Raw genomic sequence first — 19,627 nt, 5'->3', positions numbered from 1 at the left:
TTGTCTCTCGGTAGGATCGAGAGACAAGAGGTGGAGAAAAACGAAGGGGGAAATGAAGGAAAGGGGGCAAGGTAGACCCCTCCTGACCCCCTAGGATTGATGAGGGGGATATTAAAGTGCCCCGCGGGGCAAAAAAAAAAAAATTGCGATTTTTCCCCGTAGAGGCGCGTCCCGGTACGCAAACCGGGCAGCTAACTGGGCAGCTAACCGGCAGCGTAACGGGAGTCTGAGGAGAAGCTGATTGGCTGTCAACTTTGTAAACAGTCCAGAGCGGCCGCCATCTTGTCTCTCGGTAGGATCGAGAGACAAGAGGTGATGAAAAACGAAGGGGGAAATGAAGGAAAGGGGGCAAGGTAGACCCCTCCTGACCCCCTAGTATTGATGAGGGGGATATTAAAGTGCCCCGCAGGGCAAAAGGAAAAAAGGAAAAAAAATTGAGATTTTTCGAGGTAGAGGCGCTTCCCGGTACGCCAACCGGGCAGCTAAATGGTAGCGTAACGGGAGTCCGACATCTTGTGTTTTGGAGCGTCCGGTTTGCGTACCGGGTAGCGTTCCGGTAAGCAGAACAAGAGGAAAACCAAAAGAAACAGTAAAAAATTAAAATAACATTTAAAGGAATAGATTTCCACCAAACTTGGCAAAATTGTAGGGACTGTTTGTTTGATGTGCCTTTGCAAGGCCTCAAGATATGTGCACGTGTGGATTTTGTCTAATTAAGGTTAAAAACAATATATATATATCTGTAAGCGTGCTCTGGCGCGCTTACGTTACGGGTTTTGTTTGCGCTGCAGAGACGATACGTCACGTTTATGTGACGCGTCATGAGGCGTCTCACGTGGCTACGTGATACGTCACGTAATAAAGAATATATTTTACAGCTATAGATATTAGCTTTTAAAAAACCAATGAAATTCACTGAAAAAACCATAGGTTATAGACCATATATAGTTAGGAATTTGCATTTACAAAACCTTGAAAATTCACTGAAAAAACCATTGGTTATAGACCATATATAGTTAGGGATTAGCATTTACAAAACCTTATTTTACTCACATAAAACCATTGAAATTCGCATATATAGTTAGTTGCGCTAACTATATATCGCGCACCCGCAATCCACTGCTGATGATGTCACATATTACATCATTCATGACATGGTCAGTGACATCACTGATGACATCACTGATGACATCTCAAATGACATCACTGATGACATCACTGATGACATCTCAAATGATATCACTGATGACATCACTGATGACATCTCATTTGACATTACTGATCACATCACTGATGATATCATTTATGTGATAATACAATGAACATCTTCAGACTTTAATATAACCTTAGATACAATCAGTGTAAACAGACACTCACAGACTGTCACTTATCCATGGAGTTACTCACACACCTAGTCAGTCATGCAAAGAATCAATCACACCTCCATTTTCTCAACTATACAGTTATACACACCTTACTTATTCAAACATATACTAACACATATTTACTCTCTTATACAATCCCTGATACATGTTCACAATGATCCATACAGCCACTCACACATTCACTGGCTCTAATGCACAGTTATTTATATATGTCAACTCTCACATGTACTGTGTTTTACATATGTACTTACTTTGACATGTAGCACTGAGATATCCATTCACTCACCAATACACTCATGCACAGTCAACCGCCCATACAGCTGTTTCCACATGCACTTTTGAACCCATACATATAGTGAATCAACTACTCACACATCTATGCACAGAGTCACACACCTCCCAGCCACACACACACTCAGTCTCCCATACAAATACTTGGGCAACCAATCAATAACCCATATAGTTACTCATATAGCTACTGATCAACACATGCAGCAGTTTACAGAACAACAGACATAATGATACACAAATTAAGACAGTTTAGTCACTAACCCATGCACTCAGTGAGACACATTAAATCACTCACTCATACAGTCAGTCATGCACCTACTAAATCCTTCATCCAGACACTTATACATCCACTCATTCTTCAATATGTAAGACATATTTTAACTTTACAGAAACATAAAGTCACTGGGTGATGTCATCAGTGATGTCATTTGAGATGTCATCAGTGATGTCATCAGTGATGTCACTGACCATGTCATGAATGACGTAATATGTGACATCATCAGCAGTGGATTGCGGGTGCGCGATATATAGTTAGCGCAACTAACTATATATGCGAATTTCAATGGTTTTATGCGAGTAAAATAAGGTTTTGTAAATGCTAATCCCTAACTATATATGGTCTATAACCAATGGTTTTTTCAGTGAATATATATATATATAAAACTATATATATATATATATAAATATATATATATACATATTACCTACTGGCGGTGGCCAGTAGTTATAGTTAGGACCTAGTTTGCATAGGAAATCCACAATATTCTATTTGGAATAACTTTGGCGCCGGTCGATGAATCTTCGTCAAATTCTCCAAGAAGATGACCTGCTCCGCTCCGCTCCTTCCCTAAAAGTTTAGGGGTGATTCATCAAGCGGGGGCCGAGAAAAAAGGGGGGGGTCTCAAAACATGTTTGCCCCATGCAATTTTCCATATGGACCTTTAAGACGCGCTACAGCCCGAACTGCTGAACGGAATTACACCAAATGTGGCAGAGAGGTAGAGTTTGGTTTCGCAGATGACGCTTATTGTTAAATGGTGTAAATCCGTGCAGTAGTTCCTGAGAAAATCAAAAGTAAAATCATAGATATATCTATGGACGAAGTACCGTCCAAGGATTATATGCGTACCCTTACGAGCGTGAGCTTCATGCTAATTGGCTGTGAACTGTGTGTCAACACTCCAAACCAGGAAGTGTTGGCAGCCATCTGGTGTCTCGATAGAACCGAGGAACAAGAAAACTGAAAAATAAGTGCACAGGATGGGCGTAGGATACGCGTATCGCGTGAAAAAAACCACATAGTCAGCTTTAGTGCTAATTAGCGTCCGGGGGTGAAGTCCCGGGGGCAATGCAGTTTATTATAATAGGGGCCCGGGGCTTTTTTAAAAATATATGTGAGGGGGGGTTCACAGCCCCCGCAGTAAATGTAAATGTATATGTTTGGTGGGCTCTTACGTCCCTCCAGCCTCGGGACCATCACCCCGGGCTTTAAAATTTTAATTGAGGGGGGCTCTGAGGCCCCTCCAGCACCGAAAACTGCCACACCCCAGGGCTTTAAAATATTAATTGAGAGGGGGCTCTGAGGCTCCTTCAGTCCCTGGGAACCGATACCCCCGGGGCTTCTGGAAAGTGTTGGAGGGGGGCCACGGTGGACCCCCTTCTGGAAAGCAAGATGGCCCTGGGAACCACCACCCCCAAGGGCCGGCTTCTGCAGTGTCCCGGGATGCCTAATCCTGGGTTTGTAGGGGGTCTCCTACTCACACTTGTAACCAAGCTGTAAGAAAGTGGCTCTATATAAACTGGACCAAAGTGAGGTACAGTGTGTATAGAGGCTACAATTTCCAGAGGTGTAACAGAGGTTAAAGACAGATCTGACCTTACTCTCTAAAGTGGTAGCTTGGTTGAGTAGTAAGGCAGTATCAGAGGACAGTGTAAAGCATTTTTTGTACACACTCAGTCAGCAAAAAGTTTCACACACTCAAGAACTGAACTCTGGGCCAATTGTTTTTATATCAAAAGACATAGGGGTCCATTAGGATAGCGGGCGGTGGCACTACCGAAACGATGGCGGGGCGGAAAAACAGCTTTTTCCGCCCGCTAGCAGTGGAAATCACGTCCGCCACATTAGGATATGTAAACACAGGTCATTTCCCGTCCGCCGCGGAGCGCCTCGCTCCGCCATCAAGGTGCGCCCGCCACCGCGGCGGCTGCAGCCAATCGAGACCCTCCGCCGCGGTCGATGACGTCCGCCCCGCTCGACAAATTAGGATGGGCCAAACAAGCTGACGCACCGCACCGGAGACACCGCACAGCTCTAGCAGGCGGAAAGTCTACAGCGGAGCACGCACGCCGAGATCCGACATGAACCCCATGGACCCAGCCCTCCACATGCATCCGGTCATGTACCTGCTGCAACACTATCGCCAGATGGGCCGCCGCGGACGCCGCCGCAGGTACGTCACTACACATATACACCACACAACACACATGCCGACACAGGTCCCAAGCACAACACTGGCATCCTGCTGGGGGGCACAACACATCCACATGGGCACCCACACATCACCCACCTCAGAACAAGGCACCCCACGGCATCTGGAACACACAACGTCGGCCAACCTGCAGCAACGTCACGGTCACGGACACGTCACCGCCGCGGTCAACACATGCGCACAATGCAGAAGGCAGGGCAACACCAAGGCATGGACACATTCCAAACATCACAGCGACACACCACCCCGACCAACACTGCACACCACCCGAAGTAGTCACAGGCCAGGTGCCAATCCTGTGCACCCCCTTGCACATCAACAAGCACTGTAACAACAAGCACAATACACACACACTGCGACACACAACCAGGGACAAAGGCACAGCAGGATTGCCTGACAATGGACACACAACACCAGTGCACTCCCCACAGCCCACACAATTGTATACAAACATCCACACAGGGCAAGACAAAACATACAACAGGCATACAACTCCTGCCTGACACATGTGTGTCTCACACCATACAGGGGCACACATACATACACTACAAACTAACACCCTTCACACTGCACACCTCTGCCACACACATGCCATGTAAGCCATGCCACCAGGACCAAGGGCCAACACAAGACGACCATACACATACACGCCAGGGCACACAAAATGGGAAACACACACCTCATCACATCATAAACATCTACTACACCACAGCACAGCTGCACACCCTGTGCTGCCAGTGTCCCCCAAGGTGACCTGTGAACAGTGTATGCAGCAATAGCAATTCACCCACACGAAAACTGCATGGCCTGCCAAATAACCATCATAGAGTACAACATCAGCAGAGCCACAATGGACTGAAGAACCTGTCCCCCTGTCTAAAAATCATATGGCCACATACAACCTTGCAATGGTGATGTACAAAATAGACCATGGAACTCAGTCAAACAAGAAAATGACTTTAATCAGTAAGGAGACAGAGAAAACACACCATAATGTACTGTATTTATTCACATATTGCACAGATGTAGCTACACAACATAAGTAGACAACAGCAACTCTCAAAATCATGTGCAAATGCCATAGACTATGCACTGGTGAATCACAATCGGGAAGTGCAAAGTCCTTGGCAGGGCAGGGTACAGCACATCAGAGCAACAGGCCCAGAGTCCTTGGCAGGGGAGAGCACATCAGAGCAACAGGCCCAGTGTCCTTGGCAGGGCAGGGTACAGCACATCAGAGCAACAGGCCCAGAGTCCTTGGCAGGGCAGGGTACAGCACATCAGAGCAACAGGCCCAGAGTCCCTGGCAGGGGAGAGCACATCAGAGCAACAGGCCCAGTGTCCTTGGCAGGGCAGGGTACAGCACATCAGAGCAACAGGCCCAGAGTCCCTGGCAGGGGAGAGCACATCAGAGCAACAGGCCCAGTGTCCTTGGCAGGGCAGGGTACAGCACATCAGAGCAACAGGCCCAGAGTCCCTGGCAGGGGAGAGCACATCAGAGCAACAGGCCCAGTGTCCTTGGCAGGGCAGGGTACAGCACATCAGAGCAACAGGCCCAGGAACACACCCACATCGCTAACAATGGTGTACTGTAGCACACCTATGTGTGGCACAGGCGTCTGAGGGTGTTGACAACTCACTCCTGGCTGTCATGTGGAGTGGAACCTGGCTGTGTGTCAGGGACTGCAGGTCGACTTGACTGGTGTGACAGAGGGACATGTGGTGTGGCTATAACAGAGGGCCTGCAAGTGGAGGGCTGTGCGGACCAGGTGGCACCGTGGCACGTGGAGGTGGAGTCATGCACGCCCTTGACACAGTGTGGGTGGGAGAGGTTGGAGGGGTGCCCTTCCACTTCTTTGGAATATGAATTTGCTTCCCTGTCATGGGGTTGATGGGAAGTGGCGTTGACACCACCTGCACACCCCCCAACTGTTCCACTTCAGGGGCAGACACTGCCACTCCCTCTGGAGAAGTGCTTGATCCTGCAGTACGCTTGTGCTGGCTACGCCTCCGGACCACTTTAGCCTCTCTGGAAGGTGTACCCCCCACAGTGACCACCTTCCCACTTACCCCAGGGATGGCCACTACACTGCCCTCCTGTCCCTTCTTGCCAGGGATGGCCACTACACTGCCCTCCTGTCCCTTCTTGCCTGGGATGGCCACTACACTGCCCTTCTTTGCCACAATGACTGGGCTGGTCACAACAGGGCTTCCCTCCACCTGCCTCGATGTACTTTGTTCTGGGGTTGATGTGGTAGGTGGGTGTGTCCCTGTGTTCATCCCAGGTGTAGTCATGACATCCCACACATCCTCTGTGGGCATAGCAGAGTCAATATCTGGTGATGGCTCAGCAGCATGTGAGCCTGATGTCTGACACAATGTTCTTCTGGCCTTGCTCTTCTGTGACTTCACCTTGTCTGTGCATATTGGGGGGTCCCTGCCCTTCTTTGGGGATGGAGTCTGTGGACGGGATTGTTTGCTTTGGGTCTGAGCTGTGCTCCTAGTGTTGTAACGTTTACTTGATGTATGTCCCAAGTGCTCACTGTCATCTGATGTGGCCACTGACTGGGTGGACGTCACAGGCACCTGAGCTGCAAAGGGGGCATGTTGGAGGGCTGACGTCACTGTACCTGACAATGAAAGGAGTGTACGATGTAGGCCACCCACGTCAGAGTGTATGCCCTCCATGAATGCCAGAACCTGCCCTATTTTGTAATCGTGGGCACTGAAGGCATTCAGCAGGGCGGTCTGGCCCACGCAAAGTTGCCGCAGGAGCTCTACGCACTCTGCACTGAGGGCAGCAGGGGGGACAGGTGCAGGTGCTGCGGTGCCATGTGTGAATGTCACACGTCCCCTCTTAGTGACACGGATACGGCCAGCCCCAGAGGAAGTGGATGGGAGGGTGGGCAGTGGCCGTTGGTAGTCAGATGCAGCAGCAGAGTCCCCATCCCCTGTGGCTGCTAACAGGGACTCATCCCCCCTGCCATCAGATGAAGTGGTACTCTGTGTCTCAGCCACAGATTCCTCATGCATACTCCTGTCACCCTCAGTAGCGCTGGTGTGGTCAGTGTCACTTTGCTCCGTCTCACCCTGCTCTGCTGCCGCTGTCGTGCTGGTCTCCCCACCACTTTCAGGATCATGTTCCGCCGTGGTGTCTTCCGAATCTGCATTAGTGACAGAAACATGGTTGTATAAGTGTCATAGTCTGGTCACACGATATCAGAGCAATGCAGCACATGAGAGGCCTAGAGCTACATGGTAACCACCACACCCTCAAATTATTGTGCTGCTACACACCAGTTACACCACAACTGAGCCTGTCATGCGGACAAACAGGCAGGAGTGGACCAATGTCGATGACACACAGCACTACACCCTGCCCATGGATGGTGTTCCCCTAGCCCACATGGACCTGCCCCACGGACATGATGTAGCCACAACTAACATCACCACTTCCAGAGCCTAAAGGGATCCAGAGGGGAATACACACACCTGTTTTGTCTACACATGCCACATTGTCAAATAGGCCATTACAATCACCATGTGCCAATGTGGGTTCACATTGTTGTCAGATGTGTGGGCCACTACCATGCAGGTGCATGCAAAGTAGACTGACATGGTGTAACACTCATTAAGTGGACACAGCTGTACAGCATAATAGGGACTACACCCACCATCACAAAGAAGAGTGACCATGTGGACAACAAAATATATGTCAAGGACTGAAAACTGCAGCCAGGAGCTGCAGAGTAAGGCCATGGTGGGCCAATGCCTCATACAGACACACATCACAGTTGCCACTCACATCACATATCACAGCATGGCAGCACACGCACATCACATGTGTCACCGCAGACACAGGCACTCTACACATGCATCCACTCCCAGACAAACTCTCCCTCCCCGGATACTCACCATCGCTGTCTTGCTGCTGAAGCCCCTTCAGACGTGCATCCAGGTCTGGATAGGTCACTGCCAGTATGCGTGCCATCAGCGGAGTCATGGTGCGGCGTGCCACACGCCCTGTGCGTGGTACCATCCCCAACTTCATCTCTGCCACTTGCTTAGCCAGCTGGCTGATGTCGTCCCACCTCTTGTGACAGTGTGTGTGTCGTCTGTTTGATACCCCCAGGGCTCGCACCTTTGCTGCTATGGCCCTCCAGACAGCCTTACGTTGGTGTACTTTGAGCTGCAGGTATGAGAGTAAAGAAGGACTAATGAACATTTACACATTGTCATATGTCAGCATCTATCAGTACAGCAGCCAGACACTGAATCTGGACGCACAGTGACCCCCCTCCCTCCAGAACTGGGGATACCCTCACAAGGCCACTCTGCATGGCATAAACATTAGTGAATGCATGCACACATTGAGCTTCGTAGTCTCCATGATTATCACACTGAAGAATGATGATTCAACACAAATGCATCGACAGCACTGTGTAAATCATAAATTGTACAGGGCATTGATGTGGCATATCCACTAATCAGTGTGCAGCAACTGTAGCATGTAAGTTGGCTGATGGACAAACTTTGGAAGGGCAGCCACTGAACCTACTCTGTGGGGCACACTGACTATGACTACAGGGGCACCCTGAAATTACATCACAAGCGGACACTGTCCAACCAGCTACAAGGCAAACAACCGTTGGTCATGTCTGCCCCAAAAAGTAGCACATCCCACTCACACATACAAGTATTGGCCTAGGACAGAGTCATAATGCAAAACACACACTCCCACCACCTGCAAACATCTTGTCTGTCAGTGTTTGTCAGCACCACACATCCAAAATAACATACAGCTGCATCATGAATACACGTCTGACACCACCCTGCCCTACTGCTCCCTACATGGTGACTTACCACGACATTGGGGCCACCAAACAGCCGTGGGTACTGTGCCAGCACCTCGTTCACAAGGACATCCAGCTCCTCACTCGTGAATGGACTGGCACGGATCTTATCTGTTCTTGACATCCCTGTGGATATGGCAGACCTGTGGCGGAAGTGAGTTGTGAGGTGTCCCAGGCAGCAGGCTCTGTGAGCAGCAGGAGAGGGTCCCAGGCAGCAGCAGGAGAGGGTCCCAGGCAGCAGCAGGAGAGGGTCCCAGGCAGCAGCAGGTGAGGGTCCCAGGCAGCAGCAGGAGAGGGTCCCAGGCAGCAGCAGGAGAGGGTCTCAGGCAGCAGGCTCTGTGAGCAGTGGGAATGTGTGGCTCACACCCACAGATTTATAGGCCCATGGGGTCGTTAGGAAGTTGATAAGGTGCTACAATTGGTTGTCTGGGTCAGCCTTATTCATAAGCATCCAATGACCGGCTCCGTGGCGGCGGCGCGCCGCTTCCGCATTATTCAAATCTGCATCATGCCACATTGAACACCCATGCCATTGGCTGTATGCAATGCACCATGGCGGTGACGCACCGCGGGTGTCCGGGGTGCGCTACCGCGATGGTGCATCATTCAAAAGCATCCAATGACCGGCTCCGCGGCGGCGGCGCGCCGCTTCCGCATTATTCAAATCTGCACCATGCTACATTGAACACCCATGCCATTGGCTGTATGCAATGCACCATGGCGGTGACGCACCGCGGGTGTCCGGGGTGCGCTACCGCGATGGTGCATCATTCAAAAGCATCCAATGACCGGCTCCGCGGCGGCGGCGCGCCGCTTCCGCATTATTCAAATCTGCATCATGCCACATTGAACACCCATGCCATTGGCTGTATGCAATGCACCATGGCGGTGACGCTCCGCCGGGGACCGGCGGTAGGTACCGCGACTGATGCGGCGGAGCCTAGCCAGCGGCATGGACACCAGTCCATGTGCCAATGGCTACCTTGGCTGGGTAGATGGTGGTGCTGGGGTCACACCGCCAGGGACTGGCGCTAGGTTCTGGCATTTTCGTGCACATTGCTGTGTATGTCAATCATGGACAATGTATAAGTGCCATGCAGCTACATGGTGTAGGGCACATCATTGTACACACGATGCCACAGAGCCATTGCATCCACAGGAGGACGCACGTTCAGTCTGAGCCACTTTAGCATGTGTTTGTGCCATTTTAGTAAGGCTTTTGATGGGTGCTGATAATTGACAGACGTCAGGTGCTCTACATAGATGTAGTGAGGTTTAATGTGTTGTTGGTCAGTGCAGACCTTGACCAGGCTGGTGGCACTGCATTGTATCGTACCTGACTTGTGCATTCAGAACTGATCATGCACACAACCAGAAGTGTCCCTGCTATTGTGATCATTGTGTTGATGAATGCTTCCACAATGTACATGATGCATTGAGGTCTGGCAGGTACGGCAGATGGGTATGACAGACATGTTAAGTCACATTAGATTTGTGGCTCTTGTAGCTCCATGTCTGCGCATGTCACTCGTTTAATCATTGTATCCACATTATTGTCACTTGGGTATTGTCACTGGAGAGGCATGCCCTCTGTGTGTAGCTATTGGGCAGCCATGTAACCAGATGTGCCATGCAGCTTTCTGGCCATTGTTTTTTACCCATTACATCATTGATGTTTTGTGCTATGGCCATCTCATGATGCTTGTCATTGACCTATTGTTTTTAATCCTAAACTAGGAGGAGGCCAGATCTCCTACGTCAGGTGATTGTGCTTGAGGACATGGAGAATGAGGCAATCATCAGGAAATTCCGGTTGGACAGACCGACATTGAAGATCTTGTGTGATCTATTGGAGCCCCACCTGCAGCCTCGCCGTCACTATCCTACGGCATTCACACCCGCCCACAAGGTAATGGCAGCACTACACTTCTTTGCGACTGGTTCCTTCCAGGAGACCGTGGCTAACGCTGGGGGAATGTCGCAGCCCATGTTCAGCATGGTGCTGAGGGATGTACTCGAGGCCATGATGATCTATCGGAATCGCTACATCCATTTCCCCCGGGGACGTGAATTGGCTGCCGTTAAGGGGGACTTCTATCCACTTGGGCACATCCCACATGTAGTCGGTGCGATAGATTGCACCCATGTGGCTCTGGTGGCACCGCAGGCGACGGAGCACATTTTTCGAAACCGGAAACACTACCACTCCATGAATGTGCAGGTGGTGTGCCTTGCAGACATGACAATTTCACATGTGTGTGCTAAGTATCCCGGTTCGGCACATGACTCTTTCATCATGAGGAACAGCATGGTGCCACGGATGATGGAGAATCTGCATCCCGAACGTGCCTGGATTGTGGGTGAGTTACACAACTGCTATCGCGTGCTGTGTGTCACTGCCTTTACTGTGGCCGTACAACATTGCAATGTGTATTTTTTTTTCCACAGGGGACTCGGCTTATCCCAGTAGGCCATGGCTGTTGAGCCCACTCCGTAATCCCCAGACACCTGCAGAGATCCGCTACAATGAGGCCCATGGCAGGACACGACGGGTAATTGAACGTACTTTTGGGCTGCTGAAGGCAAGGTTCCGGTGCCTTGACAGGACTGGAGGCGCACTTGCATACTCGCCTGGGAAGGTGTGCAAGATCGTTGTGGCATGCTGTATGCTACACAACCTGGCCATCCACAAGGGGGTCCCCCTGCTCCTGGATGACGGTGAGGAACCAAGGCCACAACCTGCTCAGGGACCTGAATCCAGTGATGAGGAGAGTGGAGAGGAGGAAGGAGTTGACCAACGGCAGCAGCTAATCCAACGCTACTTCACTTGAAGGTGTGTGACGAGTTACAACGTCTACATAGTCTAGTGTCTTAGCTTATGTTATGAATGGTTATGCGCAGATGTTCCCAATAGCCACATGTTCTGTCACCTATGTATGGGATTGTTGGAATGGACGTTACGTCCGGAGATGTATTATGGACGGCATTACAGCATTTCAGATAGACACTGTGTAGGGTACCTGTGATAATTAGGATATTTGTGGATCAGTGATCTGTGTGTGTTGCCACGATGAGACCAGTGACTGTAGTTCTGTTGTGTCTCCCTAGGTTCTCCAGCGTGTTCCTGCCCTGCATACTGTACATCATGTTTACATATCATGGACATAATCATCATTGTAAATTATGCACTAAAGAATTCACTACACAAAATCTGGATTGTAAGGTATTTTATTTACGGGGTGGACATGTGAATTGTGCGTGAATATTTACAGGAAGGTGGGGAATGAGCAGTGAGTTGACAGTCATGGTCGCTGAGATGCAAGAGTAGACACCACATGAATGTGGTGACCCAGTCCAACAGACAGGTGCCATTGCCAAGGCAATGTGGGGAAAGATAGTCCAAAAGAGTCAATGCAGTTGGGGAGAGGGTTGTCTTCAAGGCTGGCTCCGTGACTGGCGTGTGGCAGGTGCTTGGCTTCCAGAGACTCCCAGGCTCTTCTTTGGACGCCCCCTAGATCTTTTTGGCGGTGGGGGGCCTGCTGAATGGCCAGCGGCATCAGAGGACTCGCCCCTCTCTGTTGGCGCAGGGGAGGATGGTGGACTGTCATCCTGCTGCACAACAGGAGGGGATGGCGGTGATGGTTGGGACACAGGCCTGTCCCTCTGCAACGCCACTTGCTGGCCCATGAGGTCCACCATCTGTCCCATGTGGTTATTGATGGACCTCATCAGCAGGATGAGCTCCCTGAAAAATTCGTCCGACCGGCCACTTTGTCCCTGGACCTCTTGATAGGCATCCACAACTCTGGTGAAGTGGTCCAGGGATGGTGTCCACTCCGCCCGAGGTCTGGTGTTGGCCCTGGCCCTCCCACCTGCTCTGCTGCCACGAACCTCTTCCCTCGCCACTGGTGCGCCACGCACTGGCTCCCTGCCCTCCACAGTTGTTGGTGTGGGCTGGTCATCCCTAGGGACAGGGAGGGTGCTGCAGGTGGTACTGGTGGTCGTGGTGGTGTTGGTGGCAGTGGCTGCGGTGGTGGTTGCGGTGGAGGCAGAGGCTGTGACAGCAGGGGTCTGCTGCGTTGTCGTTGCAGCAGAGGTGGTGGTGGGGAGGATGGGGGCCTGGGACCTCTGGGTGTGTGGAACACCGGATGTGCCGGCCTGGAGCTCATCTTTCATACTGTCCTGGGAGTCTGCATCTGTGAGTCCATGTGCCGGAGGTGGAGACTGGCTCTGCGGGTCGTTGGTGTTGTCCCCAGCAGTGAGTTCTTCATCACCTGTGGAGTAGATGGGGAGTGGTCAGTGTTTGTGTCATCTGTGTATCATCAGCTGTCTGTACACTAGTGCATTGTGCTGTCATCAGTTGTACAAATCATGGCAACATCGTGTTACATTACATAGTGGATAGTTAGATCATGGTGTCCTAAAGGTTGATTGTCTATGCATTTTGTACAATAGTAAATAGATTAATACACACACACTTCATGAAGATAAACGGTAGTTACATACCTGTAAGGTGAGCGTGCAGGGTATAATGGCTGACACTTGCTCCTGGGTGGGGGTAGCCTCCATGCTGCTGGGCTGTGGGACAGGGGGCATGCTGGGAGTAGTAGTACAGGCCTCACCCCCACAAACACCCTCCAAGTGCAGATGGCTACCTACCTGTAAGTTTGTTTGTTACACAGTGCAATGGCTGACACTTTCTCCTGGGTGGGGCAGGCCTCCATGCTGCTGGGCTGTGGGACAAGGGGGCATGCTGGGAGTAGTGAGACAGGCCTCCCTCCCTCCCTCTCACCCACAAACACCCTCCAAGTGCAGATGGCTACCAACCTGTAAGTTTGTTTGTTAAACAGTGCAATGGCTGACACTTTCTCCTGGGTGGGGCAGGCCTCCATGCTGCTGGGCTGTGGGACAAGGGGGCATGCTGGGAGTAGTGAGACAGGCCTCCCTCCCTCCCTCGCACCCACAAACACCCTCCAAGTGCAGATGGCTACCAACCTGTAAGTTTGTTTGTTAAACAGTGCAATGGCTGACACTTTCTCCTGGGTGGGGCAGGCCTCCATGCTGCTGGGCTGTGGGACAAGGGGGCATGCTGGGAGTAGTGAGACAGGCCTCCCTCCCTCCCTCGCACCCACAAACACCCTCCAAGTGCAGATGGCTACCAACCTGTAAGTTTGTTTGTTAAACAGTGCAATGGCTGACACTTACTCCTGGGTGGGGCAGGCCTCCATGATGCTGGGCTGTGGGACAGGGGGCATGCTGGGAGTAGTGGTACAGGCCTCACCCCCACAAACACCCTCCAAGTGCAGATGGCTACCTACCTGTAAGTTTGTTTGTTACACAGTGCAATGGCTGACACTTTCTCCTGGGTGGGGCAGGCCTCCATGCTGCTGGGCTGTGGGACAAGGGGGCATGCTGGGAGTAGTGAGACAGGCCTCCCTCCCTCCCTCGCACCCACAAACACCCTCCAAGTGCAGATGGCTACCAACCTGTAAGTTTGTTTGTTAAACAGTGCAATGGCTGGCACTTTCTCCTGGGTGGGGCAGGCCTCCATGCTGCTGGGCTGTGGGACAAGGGGGCATGCTGGGAGAAGTGAGACAGGCCTCCCTCCCTCCCTCGCACCCACAAACACCCTCCAAGTGCAGATGGCTACCAACCTGTAAGTTTGTTTGTTAAACAGTGCAATGGCTGACACTTACTCCTGGGTGGGGCAGGCCTCCATGATGCTGGGCTGTGGGACAGGGGGCATGCTGGGAGTAGTGGTACAGGCCTCACCCCCACAAACACCCTCCAAGTGCAGATGGCTACCTACCTGTAAGTTTGTTTGTTACACAGTGCAATGGCTGACACTTTCTCCTGGGTGGGGCAGGCCTCCATGCTGCTGGGCTGTGGGACAAGGGGGCATGCTGGGAGTAGTGAGACAGGCCTCCCTCCCTCCCTCGCACCCACAAACACCCTCCAAGTGCAGATGGCTACCAACCTGTAAGTTTGTTTGTTAAACAGTGCAATGGCTGACACTTTCTCCTGGGTGGGGCAGGCCTCCATGATGCTGGGCTGTGGGACAGGGGGCATGCTGGGAGTAGTGGTACAGGCATCACCCCCACAAACACCCTCCAAGTGCAGATGGCTACCTACCTGTAAGTTTGTTTGTTACACAGTGCAATGGCTGACACTTTCTCCTGGGTGGGGCAGGCCTCCATGCTGCTGGGCTGTGGGACAGGGGGCATGCTGGGAGTAGTGGTACAGGCCTCACCCCCACAAACACCCTCCAAGTGCAGATGGCTACCTACCTGTAAGTTTGTTTGTTAAACTGTGCAATGGCTGACACTTTCTCCTGGGTGGGGCAGGCCTCCATGATGCTGGGCTGTGGGACAGGGGCTATGGTGGGAGTTGTTGTACTGACATTCCGGCCCCATACAGGCCTCCTCAGCAGAATGGCTGGCTACATCTTGTTTAGGGATGGACAGTGTATTGGTGGTTGGGTATTGCAAGGAGGTAAAAGTCAATGTGGTTGTCTGTACTTACCAGCCTCCGCTCCCCCGGCTACTCCTGTGTAACTCTCAGGTAGCAGGATAGCAAGCACCTTCTCCTCCCATGGTGTGAATGTCTTCAGTGGGACGGGAGGGCCACTGCCAGTCAAGTTTGCCACAGTCCAGTTCTTGCTCCTCTTCTCCTTGACAACCCTCTTGAGATCATGCCACCGCTTCATGATCTCCTTCTTGGATCTTGGGGTGGCCCCAACTGCATTCACCCTTTGGACAATCCTTTCCCACATTTGTGTCCTGGTGGCTAATGGTGTCTGTTGGACTAGGTTCCCAAATAGTTGTGGTTCTACTCTCACAATCTCGTTGACCATGACTGTCAACTCACTCTCTGTGAATTTGGGCATTTTTTGTGAGGTCATGGTGTGGGGGTGTTGAGGTGTTTGTGGGTGCAGGGGTGTGTGGGTGCAAGGGTGTGGTGATGAGGTGTGTTCTGTGCTGGGGGTTTGATTGTGATGGTGTGATGGTGGTGTTGATGGTGGTGGTGGGTGTTGTGTGCGATTTTGCCTCTCTCAGATGTGGTGTGTGGCCTTCTGTTCTGGGAAGATGCAAAGGATTGTGGTGAGTGGAGGGTGTGGATTTGTACTCAGCTGTGTGGGTGTGCCCAATTGGATAGTGGTTGTCAGGTGTGTAGTGGGTGTGGTTATGTAGTATTGTGTATTTCTTTGCCATTTCTGTATCTGTGTGTGTGTGTTGTATGTATTTGTGGCTGGGCTACTTTGTTTATGCAGTATTTTGCATCGCTGCGGTGCTTTGACATCGACCGCGATGGATTTCGTGTTCGTCCGCTGCGGTGACTTTGCTGGAGCTTGTCCGTCATTTCTCCCATGCAATCCTGCCTTCGACCGCGGCGGTCGGTGCCTGCCGGTCCGCCCGCGCCACCCTCGGGGATATCGTAATTTCCTGTGCGGTGTCTCCGCTTTCCCTGTGGGCGGTGTTGTATTTCCAGCTGCTTTTCCGACCGCCGCAGTCGGAGTTTTGTCATCACCGCACACGTCGGGCGGTTTCATTTTCACCGCTACCGCCGCGGTCGGTCTCTAGTGGCGGTCGATCCTAATTTGTCTGCCGGTTGCACCGCCTCCATGGCGGGCGGTTGTTTCCCGCATCCATGGCGGGCGGGGTGGTTTTCCGCCCGCTATCCTAATGGGGCCCATAGTTGTTTTATTTTTAGAACCAACAGGTATAAAAATATACTTTTCTCAATATGAGTGACTTCAGGGAGTTACTTTGCAGAAAGGCAATAAACTTTGTAAGCACAATAGTTACAGTGGTTGCTATAGGCAACACACTTCTAAACACAATTTAACTTTGAGCTCAATGGGGTTTTCTACATTTAACTGGAATTACTTCATATTTCACCATATTAATTTACCAGTAATCCTTTGTAGGCTTTGTAGGCTTCCTGAATAGCGTGTGTCAACAAGCGCTATATAAATACAAACATTCGTACTCCTCTATCCTCCTGCTATTATTCCAAATCCAAATAACTGATTAACGTATCCACCACTTAAAATGTACTTGCATGTTTCACAATACTAATTCAACACTAATCCTCTATGGGTCCCGGAGTAGCGTGCTACTCGCCGAAAAAGCTGCAATTACAACACAATACAATACCCCTGGAACGCTGCCGTTTGCAATGACAGGGTGGGAGCCTAGCGGCTTCCACCCTGTCATTGCAAACTGCTTTCCTATTTGGAAGAGAGAGCAGGTTAAACTGCTCTCTTCCAAATAGGAAAGCAGATTGCTTTTTCTCAGGGGGAGCAGCATGTTAGCTGCTCTCCCTGAGGAAAAGCAATGCCGGCTCCTGATGGATGCGGGGAGCCGGGTGGCACCTTGGGGGCATTGGGGCTTCACCTACGGTCCCCAACGTTTTTTGTAAGCCCCAGGGGATGGGGTCGCCGGGATAATAAAAATTAGTGATTGGGGCTATTTTTTTTATGGTAAAATGGTATGCTCTCCAAAGGCCCGGGGCTTTATGTATTGTGGGAGGGCCAGATTTTGTAGTGTGCCGGGGTGCCCATCCCGCCGTCCCATAGCAAGGAAATATGTTTTCTCTTTCAAAATTTAAATCAGATTGCTTTTGCAGATGGGGAGCTGCATGTTAGTAGTTGCTGCTGTTGAAAGGTTATGGCAGCTCCCAAACGCGTAGATGTTGTGCACCAAAGGTGCTGCAGTCATGCACCCTATAGATTATAAGTCGTGCATCCAGGGCTTGCACATCAGGGGGCCGCAGTGAGCTGGGTGCGCAACTTTTACTTTTTCTGTTAAAAAATAGCCCCTATCAGAACTTTCTAATATTCCTTGGGATCGTACCCCCTGGTCTTATAAAAAAATGTTGGGGACCGTGAGGGGAGCCACTATGCACCCAAGGTCCGGCTGGCTTTCCCCGTTCTTTGCTTTTACACATGGAGAGATGCTAACTTGCATGTGGAATTGCAATCTTGTTTGAAAGAACAGATTTCACTGCTCTGTCTTTCAAAATGCAAACTAAGGGCCATATCATCAAGAAAGGGCGATATATTATCGCCGCTTTTCTTGCCAGGACACTGCCAGAACACCAGAACCTGGGCTTCTATGGGAATTCACAAGGGCATATTATCAAGCCCATTATCTCTGCTTTAGCGACAGTTTCCTGCCCATAAAAGCGGCGATAATGTATCGCCCTTTCTTGATAATATGGCCCCAAGTTTGCTATGGAAGGGCGGGAGCCGGAAGACTTACGTCTTCTCATAGCAAACAGCAGTGTCCAGGGGGTAGGCACCCCGGGACACTGGGCGGTGCGGTCTCCAGGGCTCTCGAGGGCCATGCAGCCCCGTCACACAATACACAAATCTTCGGGGGGGGTTGTTCCCGGAGTTTGAGAGGTGTCATTGAGGCCCACATACTTTTAATTTTGTAGGATGGGGCCTTGGACGCGAAAGTGGAGCAATTGGTTGTAAATCTGGTACACAGTGTTTTGTTTTATTTAGCTTTCCTTTCTGTCTTGTGGAGGATCCAGGGTAAATATAACGGTTTTTGTATAGCTAGTAGCTTTCAACTCTACCCCCAAATGGCTTTCTTCCAGTTACCATAGTAACAGTTTATGGAACACTTACATGAGCACAGAAGTTAGAAGTTCACAACACTATGTTGGTAATTGAAAACATTTACTGTTGTGGAGTTTTAAAACTTTTCTAATTGGAAGCGTTAGTCGTAGCTATAGACTCTGGAACTGATCTGGTAAATAATCGGTCTCAGAATTATACTTCAAATTTCAAATATCATTTCTATTGGGGATTGCTACCCCATGCCCCCCCCCCAAAATAAAAGTCGTATATACTTTTTTCAAATTAACTTTTATTAAAACAACAATAAATAACTGGAAACATAACTTAAAGATAACAATACAATAAAGAACTAGAAACATAACTTTAATAAAACAATATAATAAACAACATGTGATGTGTACTCCAATAGACGTAAGGTAGGTAGTCTGCAAAATATAAAAGAAAATTAGTGTTTAAAATTAGATAGAAGTGACTAAATAAGGTCAAGCATTACAAGTCAAGGTAACACTTGACGATATTTTCTTATTTTTAGGTCTGCAGTGTGCCTGATACATTTTATTTGTCTTATAGTCCCGCGTTCAAGCGATGTCTGTATGGAAGTGCCTACTGTGTCAGATTTAAATTACAGATAAACAGGTATTTAAAATGATTCAGAGATGAGACAGAATTAGGTGAGAGATCAAGTCATTATGAAAGAGAATATTCTTTAGGGCTTATTTACAAGAGTCTCCTGCCACATTTGTGTTACTTTTTTTGATGTTGAAAGTGGCGCAAAAGTGGCGCAAGGGGCTTGTAAATAAGCTCTTTTATTTGTAATGCATTTAATCAGAGGTATTGTATATGTAGGCTGCTCTAGTTACCTTCTGTGAACACTGTGGCCAACAGAGTTCAAAACTTGAAGTCACCTAAGGTTGTACACTGCGGAGTGGACAGCAGCGTCCAAAACATTAAAAGAGAAAGATAAACGATGTGAGAGAGAGTGAGAAAGAGAAAGAGAGAAAAAACAACATTAAAAAG

At 50.1% G+C, this 19,627-nt stretch overlaps 1 protein-coding gene and 1 long non-coding RNA gene across 2 annotated transcripts in view; one reads left to right on the top strand and one right to left on the bottom strand.

Moving 5' to 3' along the window:
• Nucleotides 1-19,627, bottom strand: part of LOC147684547 (vomeronasal type-2 receptor 26-like) — a 126,108-nt gene that overhangs the window by 18,079 nt on the left and 88,402 nt on the right. The window lies entirely within an intron of this gene.
• On the top strand, nucleotides 11,269-12,202 carry LOC147684548 (uncharacterized). Its single transcript, XR_015300737.1, has 3 exons — nucleotides 11,269-11,381; nucleotides 11,470-11,854; nucleotides 12,130-12,202. It is a non-coding gene; the product is annotated as an uncharacterized LOC147684548 (long non-coding RNA).

Source organism: Lissotriton vulgaris, chromosome 10 (assembly GCF_964263255.1).
Source record: "Lissotriton vulgaris chromosome 10, aLisVul1.2, whole genome shotgun sequence".
Lineage (NCBI taxonomy): Eukaryota > Metazoa > Chordata > Amphibia > Caudata > Salamandridae > Lissotriton > Lissotriton vulgaris.
The sequence above is the reverse complement of the archived record's forward strand: the minus strand, read 5'-3'. Positions and strand labels throughout refer to the sequence as shown.